Source organism: Physeter macrocephalus, chromosome 8 (genome assembly GCF_002837175.3).
Source record: "Physeter macrocephalus isolate SW-GA chromosome 8, ASM283717v5, whole genome shotgun sequence".
NCBI lineage: Eukaryota > Metazoa > Chordata > Mammalia > Artiodactyla > Physeteridae > Physeter > Physeter macrocephalus.
Genome location: NC_041221.1, coordinates 24051710 through 24070680, shown reverse-complemented (window position 1 = coordinate 24070680; position 18971 = coordinate 24051710).

Below are 18971 nucleotides of genomic sequence, written 5' to 3'. Positions count from 1 at the left end.
CTGTTGGTGGGAGTGTAAATTGATACAGCCACTATGGAAAACGGTATGGAGGTTCCTTAAAAAACTAAAAATAGAACTACCATATGACCCAGCAATCCCACTACTAGGCATATACCCTGAGAAAACCATAATTCAAAAAAATACATGCACCCCAATGTTCATTGCAGCACTATTCACAATAGCAAGGACATGGAAACAACCTAAATGTCCATCAACAGAGGAGTGGATAAAGAAGATGTGATACATATTTACAATGGAATATTACTCAGCCACAATAAGGGAAGAAATTGGGTCATTTGTAGAGATGTGGATGAACCAAGAGATGTCATGCAGAGTAAAGTAAGTCAGAAAGAGAAAAACAAATATCGTATATTAATGCATATATGTGAAATCTAGAAAAATGGTATAGATGATCCTCTTTGCAAAGCAGAATTAGAGACACAGACATAAAGAACAAACATATGGATAACAAGGGGGAAGGGGCTGGGAAGAATTGGGAGATTGGGATTGACATATATACACTATTGATACTATGAATAAAATAGATAACTAATGAGAACCTACTGGATAGCACTGGGAACTCTACTTAATGTGCTGTGGTGACCTGAATGGGAAGGAAGTCCAAAAGGGAGGGGATATATGTACATGTATGGCTGATTCACTTTACTCTATAGCAGAAACTAACATAACATTGTAAAGCAACTGTACTCCAATAAAAATTAATTAAAACAATAAAAGTGGTTCTTTCACATGGACACTCACATGTTTAAGTTGTTAGTTTTTATAGACTCTCAGTCCTGATCTTGCCAAACATTTTTTTTTTTTCTTTCTTTAGGTCACTTTTAGGGGATCAGATCAGACTCTCAAATTATGCTTTCAGGTGACTCTGTGATATTCTTTATCATTCTGGGATGATGGGAGCCCTGTGGGGAGGAGGACGCACTGCTGAGCAGATACCAGATCTGAATGGAATAAAAGTGAGAGCATGGAGGGATGTACTGAAGTCACTGGTCCTTACATGTTAGGAGGGGGTGGGTTCCTTATAGGAAGATTAGGTTTTAGGGTGAATTTGAGGGTTAAATCTTACAAGAGGCCAGGGTGAGTTTATGGGTAAACTTAGGATAAAGTATTTGAATTGCAGATGAGAGCAGGTTAGGAGTTTTGTGCCCTTAACCGCTGTAGCTGCCTTTGGTGAGCAGAACGTCTCCTGGTTTCTTTTGACTGTGCCATTTCTACTTCCTCTGCAGGAATATCCCACTCAACTTGGCCATGAAACTGTGGGATTTCTGAGGGTTGGATCTTGGGTCCCTTTTTCCCCCTACCCCAGATTCTATCTTTAGGGGATCTCACCCATACTCACGGCTTCATTACCTGGAAACCCTGTTGTCTCACAAATTGATATCTTCAGCTCTGACTTTTCTCTGATCCTATATTAAACTTCTATATTGACATTTCTCCTGGGATATCTCAACTATCCCTTACACTGCACTTGTCTGAATGCAGATGCACATTCCTCACCAAGTGTGGTCTTCTTTCCGTCCTGTGTGTTGCCATGAACATCACCCCCCCCGGATTTCTAGTCGGAGACTTCGGAGGCCTTCCTCACTCTCGTGCTTCCCCAGCCCTGTTTAATCCCTTCCCAGGTTCTGGTGACCCCATGTCCACTTGTCACCTCCTCCAGGCCTTCTGGGGCACCGTGTCCTCCCATGGGATTTTGGCTGTTGTCTCCTAAGGCCTCTTCGCATCCCCTGTTGCCCCACAATCTGCTCCATATACTAAAGTCAGAATCACCACTGGAAAATGCAAAAATACAAATCTGGTCATGCAGTCCACCCTCCTAATAAAAAGCAGCGACCGAAAATACCCTCTGTGATGATTTAATGCAAACTGTAAGCTCAAGGGCTTAACTCAAAAATGGAAACTGCTTTCCTGGTGGAGCATGGAACTCTAGCTGAGTCTGGTTCTTTGAACTCTAGTTGGGCCTGCCTGGTCCTGAGCCAGTCAGAGATGCGGACAGAGTTTATGCACAGAATTTGGGGCTCTCTTCCTACCAGACACTCACCCCCCATGGTTTCCAGATGCTGGGGTTTTTCCATCTCTGTCTTCTCATCTGCAATTCAATAAGACTGCAAATTTTCACCTTCTCCTGCATGCTACACACTGGGGCCTGTCCTCAGAGCGAAAGACACAGCCAAGCTCCTGTCCCTTTTTCAAATAAACATCACCATCCCTTCAGTCTCTGCCTGCTTTAGTCACCCTCCAGCACCCTTCAGGCAGTTGCTTATTATATCTGGTCTCAAGTTTGTAGTCTTTGTTTTTTTTTTTAACAGTTTAATGGAGTTTCTTTCTCTCTTTCTTTTTTTTTTTAATAATTTGAGGGGATGTTGGTCCCATAGGAGTTACTGAGCCGTTATCAGAAGTACAAACTCAAATCTAAAATTCTCAAGCTGGCCTTCAAGCTTCTGCATAGCTTGCTTTTTATGTGCTCCCCTCTCTTCATCCCAGAAATGTTCCCCCAAACACTCTTCCTTTTGGCCACACTTGTCAGTTTTCACTTCCTCAATGGTGCCACCCTCCTTCCGCCATCTTGGCGTTGTCCACGCTTTCTTTCCCCATGGCCTGAGTGCTCTCCCCCTTTCCTCAGCTCCACATAGTTGAAGAAAGATGCTCTTCCTCTGGGGGAGTCAGGCACTGCTTTCTCAGAAAAGGTTCCCTGTATCGCCTCCAGGTCCTTTCTCTGTTATATACTGTGAGCACCATGGATGTTTCCTTTGTGTCTTTATTTATTTATTTTTTAAACTTTTTATTTTATATTGGAGTATAGCCAATTAACAATGTTGTGAGAGTTTCAGGTGCACAGCAAAGTGACTCAGCCATACATATACATGTATCCATTCTCCCCCAAATTCCACTCCCATCCAGGCTACCACATAACATTGAGCAGACTTCCCTGTGTTATACAATAGGTCCTTGCTGGTTACACATCTTAAATATAGCAGTGTGTACATGTCAGTCCCAAACTCCCTAACTGTCCCTTCCCCACACCCTTCCCCCCTGGTAACCATAAGTTCATTCTCTAAGTCTGTGAGTCTCTTTCTGTTTTGTAGATAAATTCATTTGTATCATTTCTTTTTAGATTCCCCATGTAAGTGATATCATCTGATATTTCTCTTTCTCTGTCAGACTTACTTCACTCAGAATAACAACGTCTGGGTCCATCCATATTGCTGCACATGGCATTATTTCATTCTTTTTTATGGCTGAGTAATATTTCATTGTGTATATACCACATGTCCTTTGTCCATTCCTCTGTCGATGGACGTTTAGGTTGCTTGTGCATTTATATTGGCTGCAATTTGGCGTTTGTTTCTGGAAATCTGATTCATGTCTATTTCCTCAGTCAGACAGTAGGCTGTTGAGATCTGGGACCATTTTGGGGGGATGACAGTGAGCCATTCTCTCACTGCTGTGTATAACTCCTGGTCCATCCCAGGAAGTGCTTGCTCAGCAATTTACATGCTTTGTACATAAGGCTCTCCATACATGCATTACAGATTGATTAATTTTAAAAAGAATCTAGCAGAGTGTGGAAGGTTCAGGACAGCAGAAGTCTGTTCCTATTGCTAAGCTGGTTTAGAATGGACAGAGCGTTAAGAGTCTTTCGGGCTTTGGAGAAGTGACTCAGCAGAGAAAATGCAGGCGAAGTCGAATCCATTTTGTTGGAGACTCACTCTTTGTGACTGTTAACCCTTTGTCAGTCAGTCTAGAGCAAGAAGATAAAAGGCAGAAAGTTGGGGTGTTTCATCATCAGGCAGCCACTGTGGAAACTCAGCCATGAGGCTGCCCCAGATAGAAAGGGAGGGAGAGAGGAAGGGGCACTGGAACAGGAAGTGTTGTCTGGGTGTGGGGAGGTTATGGTGGGATGGACAGTGAGAGACTCAGACGTTATGGGTCACATCAGTGATTCTCTCCAGCTTTGTCTAAGCCCCAGCTCTGTCGATGTACTTAGGATTGGTCCAGGGCAGCGGGCTGTTTCCACTCTTCCGCCTTTGCTCCTATTTCCTTGCTATATTGCATGAATCCTAACCCTTTTCTGGGAGTACTCCTACTTAGCTTTCAAGATTCTGCTCAAAGTTCCATCGATTATCTTTTCTTTTCAGGCAAACCGACTTTCTTTCTTTCTATCTTTCTCTCTTTCTTCCTTCCTTCCTTCTTTCCTTTTTTTTGAATCCTTTCTTTTTATTCCTGTGTAACGTCCATATATATTTCTATTTCCCTAGTTATGCTTAAAACTTATCGCACTTGTTCATTTTCATATCTGCTTTCCCTGTTGGACTGTAAACTCTTCAGGACAGAGTCCAGGTCTTATTCACCTTTTATCTGTAGTGCGAGCTCAGTGACAAGAACACAGTCAATGTTGCATAAATGGTTATGGTTGGAACAAGTGAGTAAATGATGACAGGTGTTCTGGGTGGTTTGGGGGTTTGGGACACCACCTTTGATTTACAAGTGGTGGTGGAGAAGCCTTGTGTAACGAGTCGAGTATTGGGGGATGTCAAAGGCAACATGTGGGTAATCAAAGTCAGTGGAACGAATGTGGTCAGGGAAGTAGGAAGAAAAGGCCTTGCAGTTCTCTGTGACCAGGGTGCTGAGGAAACTGGGAGAGACAGGATGGGATTTGCTGGGAGTTAAATCACTGCCTGTGATTATTAGTTTGTGGTGTGATCAAGTTACCTTTCAGTTAAAATAAAAGTGATGGCTGGATATGGACAACCGAAACTCCCTTGTCCTACTGATAGAATGTAAATTGGTTCTATTACTTTGGAAAACAGTTTGGCAGGACCTACTCAAGTGAACACACATATACTTTATGCCTCAACAATTTCACCCCCAACAGTAATGCAGACATGTGTGCACCAAAAGCTGTGTGTGAGAACATTCCCAGTGCCATTAGACATAATGGTTCTAAACGAGAAGCAACCCCAATGTCCATTAACTTATAGAGTGAAGTAAATCAGAAAGAGAAAAATAAATACCTTATGCTAACGCATATATATGGAATCTAAAAAAAAAAAATGGTACCGATGAACATAATTGCAGGACAGGAATAAAGAGGTAGACATAGAGAATGGACTTGAGGACATGAGGTGGGATGGCAAAGCTGGGGCGAAGTTAGAGTAACATTGACATATACACACTCCGGAATATAAAATAGTTGGCAGTAGCAAAGCACAGGGAGATCAGCTCGGTGCTTTGTGAAGACCTAGAGGGGTGGGATAGGGAGGAGGGGAGGGAGGCTCAAGAGGGAGGGGATATGGGGACATGTATATGCATATGGCTGATTCGCTTTGTTGTGCAGCAGAAACTAACAGTATTGTGAATCAATTATACTGCAACAAAGATCTATTAAAAAAAGATTAAATAAATTAGAATTCACCCCCCCCCCAAAAAAACAATAGGATGGAGAGATTTTGGTAAATTCAATAATGCAATAAACTTCTATACAGACATGAAAATCAGTGAAATACTGCAGAATGAAATGACATGGATAAATCTCACAAACATAGTGTTAAAAGAAAGAAGGCAGACAGAAAAAATATGAGATTGTGAGATTCAATATTTTATAAAGCTTAAGAAAAAGGGAAACTTCTGTTGTGTTAAGGCCAGGAGAGTTGTTACATTTGGGGAAAAATCAAGAGGTAATGATTGGGAGAATGCTCGAAGGAGCTTGTGATGTGTGGAAATGTTTTATTTCTTGACCTAGGTAATGGTTACGTGGATGTTTTACTTCTTGATAATTCATTGAAATGCATACATAGGCTTTGTAATGTCTCCATCTGTGTGTTTAGCTGCAATGAAAGAACTTATTTCAAAAATATAAATAATGTTATATATTTTAAGTTAGTAAAAAGTAGGTACCATCCTCAGTTTTCTTAATATCATTTCTTTATGAGAAACCAGTTCTTTGATACTGCTCATAATTTTATAGATGTTTCTTCCCCAAAGTACTTTTCCTTATTTATTTGCAAATGGATTTTCAAATGACCACTTTGCTAGTTTTGTTAGAAACAATTCTAACCTGTGTTTTATATTTCATATGCATTTATTACACCAATGCCTCCCTTCCTTAAAAGGTTAATTTGCTGCCATGTCATCCTTCCCCTGCCCTAAGCTTTTCTGACTCTGACACATGCTCTTCTCCCATATAAATTTTCAGTTGATCAAACCATTCTTTTTCTCTTAAAGGATGAATTTACATTTTAATTGGAGGCTGCAGAGAACTATTGATGAAACTGTACCTTCTCATACTTGAGCTTCTTTTTTCCCTGACTTATACCATTTGTAGTTCAGTTTCTTAAAACATCCAAACTTAACAACACCACATAACTGAAAAATGTTTGATCAGAGTCAATTAGAGCAGTGCTGCAGAAACAAAGTTATGGTATATTATAGCAAGAGACTGGATTCTGTTACACCAAATAATTCGTGTTTGTGTTTTGCCTACAGTGATATCTACATAAAGCAAATGAAAGGAATTAAAACTGTCTCTAGTTAGCCAAGTCAGCAGTCTTTGAATTTCAAAGTGATCACAAGTCTTGTATTTTTAATCAAATGGCTGCACTTATATTTAACTTTTCTTCAAAAAAGGAAATTATAAATTCATAAAGATGATCAAAAAATCAAAATTTCATTGAATATCTGTAAATTATTCAACATTGGAGAGGCGGTAGCATGTATAGATGGAAACAGGGGCTCAGGATCAGACTGTTGGGGTTTGAATCCTGACCCCTGTATCAACTGAGTGACCTTTGGTGAGTCATTTATCCTTTTGGTACCTTAGTTTCTTTGTCTGTAAAAAAATGTCATTGTGAAGATGAAAAGAGTTATCCATGTATATGGCCTCTCTGCCTGGTACACAGTAGGTACTCAGTACACGCTAGTTGTTTTGCTGGTTTTGTTGCCATTGTTACATCTGTGTTGCAACTGGTGAACTATTATTTAGGACTGAGAGTGAATGTCAGTTTAAAATGTAAAGCCATTTTTTTTGTGTAGCAAGGGTCCATGTGACAACAAAAAGCACAATTTGAATGATAGGGAATGTAGAAAGAGAAATGATTTTTTAAAAAATACAGCTATTTTCTAGAAAAAGGTCAAAGTTATTTGGAGCTAAGGTTTAAATAAAGGTTATTAGCTGAGAGAGAGAAATTAGTGTTGGCGAGAGTGCCTACTGTTGATTGTCAGGCTGACAGCATAATAATAGTTGGGATGACAGGACAGACAGAATCTACCCATTATGATTCCTGTGGAATGATACCTTAGTAACCAATAATAGTGATTTTTGTCTCAAAAATTAAGATGAAAATGTATCACATTAGATATCCCATTATGTTTATTCTAAGTACATGAGAAAGCCTAAGTGCCTCAGAACTGCCCAGTAAGGACCAGAAGAACTCCCAGCTGACCCATAGACTCAAGAGAAATAAAAATACCATTTATGCCATTGAGTTTTCTATTGCTTTGTTACAAAGCAATAGCTAGCTGGCACAATCAATTTTATCTGAAAGGGCTGAGAAGCTTTGTCTTTAAATATTAGTGAAATGTTCTCAAGGTCCTCAATCTTTCCAATCTCTGTTACTAAATACACGATGTCGACAACATCAGTGCAAAATATGCTTTCAGATTCCCCAGTCTGGTCTTCTAGTTGGTCCCTCATTTGAGCCTGACTTGAATTTTATCTGGCAAATGATATCTCTGGTGATGGACTTGGTATCAGCCTCTCCTTGTCTACAACCTGCCTTTATTTTGTAGGCAGACTTCATCCTTATCTGCCTCTGAACGCTCAATGTCTGATCTTGGGTTGGCCTCCACTTCTGACTTTGCTACCCCAGCATTGGCTCTCGTAGCTAGAAGGAGAGGGTGTTGTCAACTACACCAGTGGTGGTTCTTAACTGGGGGCAATTTCGGCACCCAGCAGACGTGTGGCAATGCCTGGAGACATTTTTGGCTGTCACCACTGGGAGAGGTGGGACTCTTGGCATCTAGTGGATAGAAGCTACGGGTGCTGCTCAGCATTCTACAATGTATAAGAGAGCCCCCCTACAACAAAGAATTATCAGCAGTGCTGAGATCAAGAAACCTTGGTCTATATCTGTCACAGAGAATGGGTCCCTCGACAGTAAAGTCTCTAATCTCCAACAGCTGCCCTTGGGTGTCTACCTCTGTGTCCCAGCTCTTCTCATAGCAAGTCTCAGCAGCAAAGTTGCTCACTCTCTGATAAACTGTGATTTATACAGCTGAGCCAAAATTCCTCAAAAAGCAGCTGTCTGCCCCAGAGATTGTATGAGAGACTTTTCATGATCATGACCCCAGTTTCTACCTTAACCAGCTCCAGGACATATAACAATACCAAAATTATTCAGAAACGAATCCATGATTTCATAATCTGGAAGCTTCATAAAAATCCTTAAAGAAGATAAACAATTCTTCTCTTTTAATTATATTTTAAGTTTGACTGACCTTTGCAACTTGTGCTTTCAAACACAATAGTAGCTTCCTCCAGTGAGGCCCAGGTTTGTGGAATTTGAGTTTATTAAGCATGCCTTCTTCAGGGGACTATGGCTTTGTCTTTATTGCTGATAAAGAAAAAACGAACCCAAACCAGATGAGGAATATCTCTGCCCCGGAATAGAGACAGGGACCTCCTGGTTATCTGTTTCTCTCTCAGGTATAAACAGTAGGCTCCACTGATATGGAGCCTCTGATAATTTAGCAAAAGAATGCACCAGGCAACATCTTGACCACATCAAAGAGATGGCTCACACAGACAGAGAGAGAAAGCTGTAGCTACTTCTCTGTACAACTTGACCTTACCACGCCTGGAACTTGTGTTGTATTCCTAGCTGACATAATCTAGTTTGTATACAGCAATCAGTCCTTATCAATCAGAGAAGTAGAACCACAACAGTGGTATGGAGTATGGGGATGCTGTTGGAAACGTCTGTGCTACTTGTTGCCATGGTATCTGGTTTCTGCTTTGAGGGCTGAGCATGAAGTTGCTGTAGGTCCACCTGAATGACAATTGGAAAGCTGCATGTAGAAGGGCATAGAGACACACTGGAGCACCCAAGGAAGAGCAGGACCCTGAGAGCGAAAAATGGAACGAGCAGATGTCGTTCGCTGTCTCCATCAGTGCCGTGGACAGACACACCCTCTGCTACAGAGCTACACGTGTGCCGGTCCCACGCTTCAGACAAGCTGAAGAAGACCTCGTGGCCTGTGAGGTCAATATTACTGATTTTTCCCTTTTCCTCAGACTGCTATATGGCTTGTTCCTGCACTGTGACCCCTCCTGTCTATTTAATATTGCAATAATTTGTTCACTGTATATTTTTCTGCATTCATTTAAAAAATCACATTAATACAGTATCTATCTTGATTATTGGGTTTTTTGATTCCCTCTTAAACTGTGTGCCCTGAGGCCAGTGCCTCACTCACTTCACCCCAGTCTCTCCCTTCTTGTGGAACCTGGAGAGCTGCCCCACACCACCAAGGTCAGCCAACTGGTCAGTGACAGTCTGTGAGCTGCCACAATGCCTGGAGCCCCGCGTGGACCTTCAGAGCTTAAAAAGACATAGCTACTACTTCACTTCTGCATTCCAAATCTCATGCAAACCGTCCCCTGTGGCCAGCACTAACCCAGGACCACACAGGGACGGGAACCTGGGAAATGGGCTTTAAGCTTAGCTTAGTTGACACAGGTCAAAGTCACTAGAACATTCCAACGTGTTGCATGATTTTATTCTTCTTTGTGGAAGGTGTTGGTGACTGCCTCTCGGTTCCAAAAGTTTCTCTAAAAATGCATTCACAGGATGCCCAGTGGCTCTTTGTGTCCCTACCCTGACACAGTTACTATGTTTGGAACCCGTTGTAACTAACACTCTTATAACTGTAAACCAAGAAAGATGATGTAGTCACATGAGCTAAGTAAAAACGACCCCAAACCAAAGACAATTAGCTTTGAAAGGCTTGTATTGTCTAAGTGATCAGACAGCACTGCTTCGTTGCGAGGGTTCTTGGTTCATGTCCAAATGCTGTTGGATTCTATCTGTTAGATGGCCAGCTCTGTTTGGATGCTTATGCATGTTGAGTCCCATCAAGTAGCTCAAGGCGCTAATGAGCGAAAGCCTTCTGAAGAGCATGATCTACCCTCCTGGAACCACCCTCCATGGCAGGGTCCCATGGGCGGTGGTGCCGGGCATGGGGTGGAGTATCTAAAAGAAACCCTCCCACCGAAGTGGAGGAATGTTGAGGAAGCTCCCGGTGTTCCAGGAGCTTAATGCCCTGGATGCAGTTCAAGACGAAGCATTTTATATTGCATTCTACTCTCTGCCGAATGCTATGATGCTACGGTGACTGTGTTTGTTTTCCGAACCTACGAATTGACTGAGAGCTCCCCAATGACTCGTGTTCCCCACACATGGCAGTCCAAATGACTCCCGTTACTGGCTTTCAGTGGAGCCGTTTTAGTGGATTGTGTCTAATTCTGGTGGAGCGAAAGAGCAGCCACAAGCTATAACGTGTCCTCCTCCTCTGGTTTCTTCCCCCAGCGAGATTTTGATCTAATTTTCCATTAGGAGGCAAATGACAGCTGAGTTTAGAGTCCTTTTCTTTTCTCTAACCTGTGATCAGAACTTGAAAGACATGATATTCTATTGATGTTCTGTTTGGGGGAGGTGGGGGAAGGAGGTGACTTACAGAAAAAAAAAAAAAAAAGAGGAAAAAGAAAGAACAACTTTTACACTTTTATCTCAGAGGAAATTCATGCTGAGTTCCAATATATTAAGTGGTCCCCAGACAGAAATTTGAAAATACTTCCAGCTGTTTAATTTGTCGGCTCTATCAAGAAAGTAAATGCGTGTCAGCCATTCACCCAGACGACAGCAGTTAATACTCTGACACAGGCCAGATGGCCCTGAACAGTGTGTCGGTGAGGTGATGCCACCCATGACAGGATCAGTTCCTGGATATATTTCTCAGTGTGTTAATCAGGAGATTGCATGTGTGTATTTTAATACCTGTGGTCAATTGCTATTCAAAAAGTACAAAGCATGGGAGTCTGGGATTGACATATACAGACTACTATGTTTAAAATAGATAACCAACAAGGCCCTACTATGTAGCACAGGGAACTCTGCTCAGTGTTCTGTAATAACCTAAATGGGAAAAGAATTTGAAAAAGAATAGGTACAGGTATATATATAATGGAATCACTTTGTTGTACACCTGAAACTAACACAATATTGTTAATCAACTATATTCCAATATAAAATATAAATTTTAAAAAAACCCAGAAAGTACAAAGAATTGAAAAGGTGAAAGAGGCATATTTTGCATATATATTGAATTTTATTCACAAGGGTAATATTAAAACTTACTGGTAAGTTGAAACTGTTTCTAAAATCTCTTCTATATCAAGAAAGAGGAAAGGAGAGGGGTTAATTGACAGTAGAAAACACAGATTGGGGAGGAAACCCAACTATTTTTCTACAAAAATAAGAATGTGCTTAAGAGTTCAACCCTCTTGAACAGTGGGTTTCAAGAGAGGCCAGTTATAAAAATATAAAGAAACCTCTGTGTTAAATAGTCATTTCAAGAGGAGTTTAACATCTGAGTAAATATATTAGAGTTGGGAGCATTTGTGAACTGTGGTTTCATGTTCCTGTCTTAGGAGTTGAGCAGAAATTTGGAGGAAGGACATTAAATATGTGTATCTGGAACTCTATATTCCTTGTGGCATGTGTAGACAGATTTGGGAGTAATCTGTACCCTGGGATTGGTGGCGTCTTTGTTCTTTTCCTTTACCTGAATAAACGCTGCAGAATTGAACATGTGTGAGTGTTCAACCCGACACGTTTCAGGACAAGGAATATTCTTTATGATCTCTGCATCTCTACAATCTCCCTCTGTTTTTCCATCACCTCCCAGTTTTGAAGTTTCTTGGGCAGCTGTTGTCACCGTCTCTTTCAGTCCCTCCTGGGAAGCTGGATCCATAACTTTTAAAATTAAGAAGTCATTATAGTGTTATGATTTGCATTTTTAGGTTAGCTTTTTCCATCTGCTTTCCATAAAAGATACTTCTGCAAAGTAAATTTGGCAAGGTTTTATTTAATAATATTTTTAAAAACCCACCAGGAAAGGCAATGTTCATTACACACAGAACGGGAGAAAGACTATGCTACTGAGATGTGACAGATTTCGCTTTAGGACTAGATAGAATGTTCCATGGGGCTCCTGTGAAGACTGGATTTCCTAGCCAAATGTACAAGAGAACAATTATGGACTTCAACAGTTATAAGTACAGAAAAAGGAGACGGACAGATCTGGAGTTCTCATTTTAACAATAACGTAAAGAAGGGAATGCAGGAATAATCTCATTACTCTAAGCTACACCCCGCCATGTCTTCTCAACTCAGCGACCCCACTGGCTCACCCCTTCAGGACATTTAATGCATATTTGAACCCCTTGTGCATCTTTTGGTTTGTCATCTCTTTCCTCCTACACTTCTCAGAGGCCCGCCTCCTCCAGCAGGTAACTGGCTCCCATGACTCCCAGATCCTTGTCCTTCTGGAGTTGTCCAGGCAGGAAAGGGTCCTTCCCCACTTGTGTCTGCTCTTCCCTGGATGCTGGGTTTCTGCGCAGCCCCAGATCCCTGGATATGCTGCTGCTTTCTCTGTGGGACTCAGCAGACTGCTTGAAGTAAGACAGGGCTCCTCTTTCCAGCCTGGTGTCTCAAGTTTCCCAGCTGCGCCCACACCTGCTTATGCAAATGTGTTTCCTGAAGAGATGGGGCAATTTAAGATGGGGATTACAATGCAGAAATGGACAAGTTAAACCTAGGTGCAAGTAGGACAGTCTCCAGAGGTCTATGAGAAGCATTTAAGGGATGAAACCCTTTCCAACGAAGTTCCCCATAAACTCTCTTCCACAAGACTTACCTGCACCCCTGTCCAGCGTGTCAGTCATTAAAAATTTCTTTTCTTTCCTAACCTGTCACGAAGGAATTGCTCCGCACTTTGGGGGAATCCTCACACTCCCCTTTCACACGCATCCTTCTCCCGTCCGAGCAGGCCTCACTCTGAGACATTGTCATGGCTAACACCACAGCATCAGTAGAATGGTCAATGCTGGCCCCTGATGCACTCAGTCCCCCTCTTCCCCACAAAGCCTGAAACAGTTCTGGGGGAAGGCTGTGGGATTTCACACTAGATGATGGGCCGCTGAGAGAACAGACAGACCTTCGGTGGCGCCCACACTACTGTGAGTGCCTGCAGGCCGTTCCTTTCCTACTTGACGGGATGAGCCAAACTCGCAAGTGTGTCTCCCAAAAGGACCAACACCCTTTCTCAGGCACTGAATCGTCCAGATGTGAAGTTGCAAGCTGACACCACGGGGGCTGGATTCAGGTGAGAGCCTTATTCAATGTGGCTGCCAAGGAGTTATGAAAATATCTGAATTTGAATGCCTGTTCGTAGGACGTCCCCTTTCCAGCTCACCATGTCTTCACCACTCCCTGTTGGCTCCTTTTCACTCTCTTTATTTGAGCTGCCTGATTCCTAAAGTCATCTGAATTTGTGATCAAATGGAGGAGGGAAAGGATGGCTAACTGCTGCCTAATTTTCAAAATGCGTCCTCCTCCATGAAGTCTGTAAAAACATTGTTATGCAAGGTAGGTCGTCTTGCCCTTGTTTGGACTTCCCAGCATCAGAGAAGAGCCACACCTCCCTTCATAGCACCTCCCTTAGCACAAGAGGAAATGTTTTGGAAGTGTTATTACTGTACAAATGCCAATAAACTTGGGTCTGAAGCATAAGGTCTTTCTGCTTGAAATTGATTGGTTTGGCTTAAAGACGGGAAGTTGATAGAATCACATAAAAGGTAAGATCAGTGCATGACCTTCAGAGATCTCACACCTTGACTTAGAAATGGAAAAGAAAGGTTGAGGGAGATTGAATGATTTGCTCAGACAGAGTGGAAACGGCATCTATGCCCAGATCTCTTGATTCCAAGTCTGCAACTTTCACCTCTGTATCAAGAAAGTCCTCCAGTGATGCTGAACATCTTTTCATGTGCCTGTTGGCCATCTGTATGCCTTCTTTGGAAAAATGTCTATTCAGGTCTTCTGCCCATATTTAATTGGGTTGTTTGTTTTTTGATATTGAACTGTAGGAGGTGTTTATATATTTTGGATATTAAACAGTTATTGGTCATATTTGCAAATATTTTCTCCCACTCACTAGGTTGTCTTTTCGTTTTGTTGAAGGTTTCCTTTGCTGGGCAAAAGCTTTTAAGTTTAATTAGGTCCCATTTATTTATTTTTGCTTTTATTTATTTTGCCTTAAGAGATAGATCAAAAAATATTGCAGGGCTTCCCTGGTGGCGCAGGGGTTGAGAGTCCGCCTGCCGATGCAGGGGACACGGGTTCATGCCCCGGTCCGGGAAGATCCCACATGCCGTGGAGTGGCTGGGCCCGTGAGCCATGGCCACTGAGCCTGTGCGTCCGGAGCCTGTGCTCCGCAACGGGAGAGGCCACGACAGTGAGAGGCCCGCGTACCACAAAAAAACAAACAAACAAACAAACAAACAAACAAAATTGCTATGATGAGATATTATGTCACATCTTTCAGAATGGCTAGCATCAGAAAGACTGCAAATAACAAATGTTGGCAAGAATGTGGAGAAAAAGGAGCCCTGGTACACTGTTGGTGGGAATGTAAATTTGTGCAGCTACTATGGAAAAGAGTATGGAGGTTCCTCAAAAAACTAAAAAAAAACTAACATATGATCCAGTAATTCCACTCCTGGTATATATCTGAAGAAAACAAAAACACTAATTCAAAAAGATACATGCACCCCAATGTTCATAGCAGCATTCTTTACAATTACCAAGATATAGAAGCAACCTAAGTGTCCATCAGCAGATGAATGGATAAAGAAGATGTGATCTATCTATTTATCTTTCTAACTATCATCTATAGATCTATTTATCTATCTATCTATCATCTACCTATCATCTATCTATCTACATATACACACAATGGAATATTGCTCAGCTATGGAAAAGAAGCAAGTTCTGCAATTTGCAACAGTGTGGATGGATTGAGAGAGTATTATGCTTAGTGAAATAAGTCAGGCAGAGAAAGACAAATACTCTTTGTTATCACTTATATGTGGAACCTAAAAAATAAAACAAATGAATGTATATAAAAAAACAAAGACAGACTCACAGATATAGACAACAAACTAGTGGTTACCAGTGAGGAGAGGGAAGGTGGGGAGGGACAAGATAGGGGTATGGGAGTAAGAAATACAAACTACTATGCATAAAATAGATAAGCTACAATGATATATAGTACAGCCCAGAATGTAAATATAGCCATTATTTTGTAATAACTTTAAATGGAGTATCATCTATACAAATATTGAATTGCTATGTTGTACACCTAAAACTAATATAGTATTGTAAATCAACTCTACATACTTTGATTTAAAAAAGAGAAAGTCCTCTAGTGTGGGGTCTTAGACGAACTCATGTTAACTTTGGAACAGGCATAAAAATAATTTTTAAAAGAAGAGGAAAAAAAATCCTATGGCAATTATGTCCTGCAGCTTGAAGAAAGTAGCAGAGATAAGGTCTTAGTAGGACTTTGAGATTCCACTCTGGCCTTAAAGGTCTGACTCAGAGCATGAAACAGGACCCCAGAATCTCCACCTGAGGGATAAATGCTGGGCAGTCAGTGAAGAGAAATAAGGTTATTTCTCTACTTTTAGATTTTGCAGATTTTTTAAAAAGACAATCACAACAATAGTTTTTCCTGATCAGCCTAACATTGCCAACATCTCACTTTGCCATATAAGATACTGAAAATAAAACAAAGTAAAACTAGTACCATCTACTATCTCTTATCATTTTATAAGATAAAGGACCTTTTTAAAACAAAGAAGTAGGATGGGCATAATCTCAAAGTGGGAGAACAGTCCTTCCAAAGAAAAATCGTTGGCAAGTTTATACCAACAAGGTAAGAAAAATAAAGGATTTTGTTTAAAATATCAAATGCAGAGAAAATACATTATACAACTTTACGTTGTATATTTTGCTTTTATATTAATTTTGCCAGTTTGGGAAGATATATTTGATGCTGTGAAATCAAGTGACCCTTAGTTACCGAACTCATTCCATGTGATGCTTTGTTTTTATCACAGTTGACACTGAGAATTGGGCTGGTATGGAGTTTTGATAATATTTTACATAAATGTAAAATATATGTAATAATATGTAAAATATTATTATTTTCTGCAGTCTGAGAGGAAGCTAAAAACAGTCTATTTTTTCCAGTGACTTCTCTCACTTTCCCTGTGCAGGACCAGGAGAAAGCAGGCCAGATGCTTAGTTGCATGGGCTCCAAGGGGGTCATTTAGGATTGCCAGTCTGAGGTCCCCCGCGTCCATCACAGACAAAGAATATACCCGAGAGGGACCCCAGTACCCAGGGAAGGATGGTCAGTGGGTGGCAGAAATCTGGTACAGTGGGTGAGGCCTGGGGCTCAGAGGTGGGCTCCCAGGTTGATGCCAGGACCTCTACTTGTTAGTCTCAAACTCAGGACAGGTTACCTAATCTGAATTCTTTATTTCCTTGTTCGTAAAGTGAAAATCAGAATAGACCTACCTCATTGGGCTATTGTGGTATCTTTGAAGTTCTTAGGACCACTCTTGACGTGCCATACACACTCAAAATACACTTGCAGTCATTACAAAGCCAGAACATTACCTGACAGATTAATGATTAATGGAATAAATGGATGACCTAATGATAACAGGGCACCAGTGAATTTTAGGATCAGACATGCTGTTTCTTCAAGTTAGTTATGCGTCCGACAGTGTGATTATCATCTGTTGCTTGCATATATTATTTCCCCAGCTTAATTAACAAATCATTTCTTCATGTGCTAGAATTAAACTATTTAATTAATTTACCTAAATCATCTTTGGTTAGTGGCCTAGGGGGCGGGATGAATTTACAGGTGAAATTTAATTTCTGGGCATATTGGTATTTGTCTATATTCACGTATCATGTTTCAGTTTTAGGTAGAAAATTCCAAAGTTGTCATAAGGGTCTTGGAAAATAAAAAGTGTGAGGGCCATTTGGAAATACTTGGTTGAGTATCTAATTCCAGCCTACTCTTTCTGCTACCCAGAGTGATGGGTGGTTAGAGACTGGACTAAGGTTTTTGATTTTTGAATGATTATTATTAGTTTGGTACTGTCTTGAGCAACAGGCTTTCTCAAAGGGGAAAATTATGAAAATTAGAACTTGTGGTCATAGATATTATTCTCTCTCTGCTAGTGTGAATGACTTTGGAGAAGTCATCCTCCAATCAAGCTAATGGTGACAGTCTAGAAAATAAAAAGTTAAACGGCTGGGTGTGAATTACATTGCTATGTTTATTTACCATCACTGTACCATCACTGAGCTCTCTGAATTACATGGAGCCTTTTGGGAAAATTGCAGGATATATTTTCTTTCTTGTTTTTTAAGGCCACAATACTGTAAAAAGTGTTTATAAACATAGAAGCAAAAATAATATATATAAATAAAGGTACTTTTGTTGACTTAGAAAAAAGACTATGTATTATAGTAGTATATTTACATACATAGATATAACTTTATTATATAATAAAATCTATACTTTTGAAGTTGGCAATGAGTCAAGATTATTTGCAATCACTTTATTCCTATTGGATATCTTTTTCTGCCCTGAGCCTATGTCCATATTGGAGATTTACTCTTTGATCATTGTGTTTGTTAACAATAGACAAATTATGACACTTTGGTTGAATTTCCCCTTTCCTAGGATGTATTTAATTTGTGGTGGGCAGGGAACATGTCTTGTACACATTAAAAAGCTCAGTGGTAACTAGTGCAGCCACTTACCCACAGAAAATTTTTGACAGTTGTTAAAATGAATACCAGTTATCCTTGGACTGTCCTCCTTTGTCTGGGCACCATTTGGAGCAGAGGGAGAATTTCAGGAGGCACCTTTTCACACACGAAGAGAGGAAAGTCCTGGGGTAAAATTCCTCCTGTGGACTCTATGGGTCTCAATGAACACGCTCTCCGAGGCCAAGTCTGAGCAGTGGGGGAGGCGAGGGAGGGGTTCTCTGTGATTGCTCTGGCGAGCCCAGGCTGGGGTCCTGTGTCTATGTCCAGGGATGCAATTGGGCCAGGCAGAACAGACACCGTGGTGAGATTTGAGATGTACCAGGAAGTCATTCTTCACCCAGACCTTCCTGGGAGTAGTAACTGTGACATTGACTATAGGAAAATTGATGCCGATGTGAATGCAACCAACTTCTGAAGCAGCAGCTGTTAACTATTCTCTGGACAACCTTGGAAAGGACATGGTCAAACAGACACTCCCCGAGAGCCTCTCCTCCACCCACCCTGTATTCATCAAGAATTATCTGGGGAAGAGATTTTGCCCCGACTACTGGGGTCTTTAACTGGTTTCCTTATCATAATTCCCTCCTTTTAAAGATTTCTTCTCATAATCCTTTTTGCTCACATTCCCCTGATGTCTCTTGGAACTTGAATCTGGCTCTTGTCTCTTGCTCTCAAGAAAGGAAAGTACTGCTCTCTTGAGAGCTAACGGAGACAGACTTGTCCACAGCCTTAATCATTCGAACCCCGCATCATTCAGCAAAACTCTAGAAATGCTAGTTCTTTTATTTCATTAGATTATCCTGGTAGTTAGGTTTTCAAATGAATGCTGTTTTAAGAAAATTAATACCCTGCATTTTAAATTAGCTTAGTTCCTGTGACATTTTCTGTTGTGGTTTTCCATAGGCATAGTGACTTTGACATGGCCATTTCTCCCTGCAGTGTGCCTTTCATCCTCTCATCCATTCTGTCTTT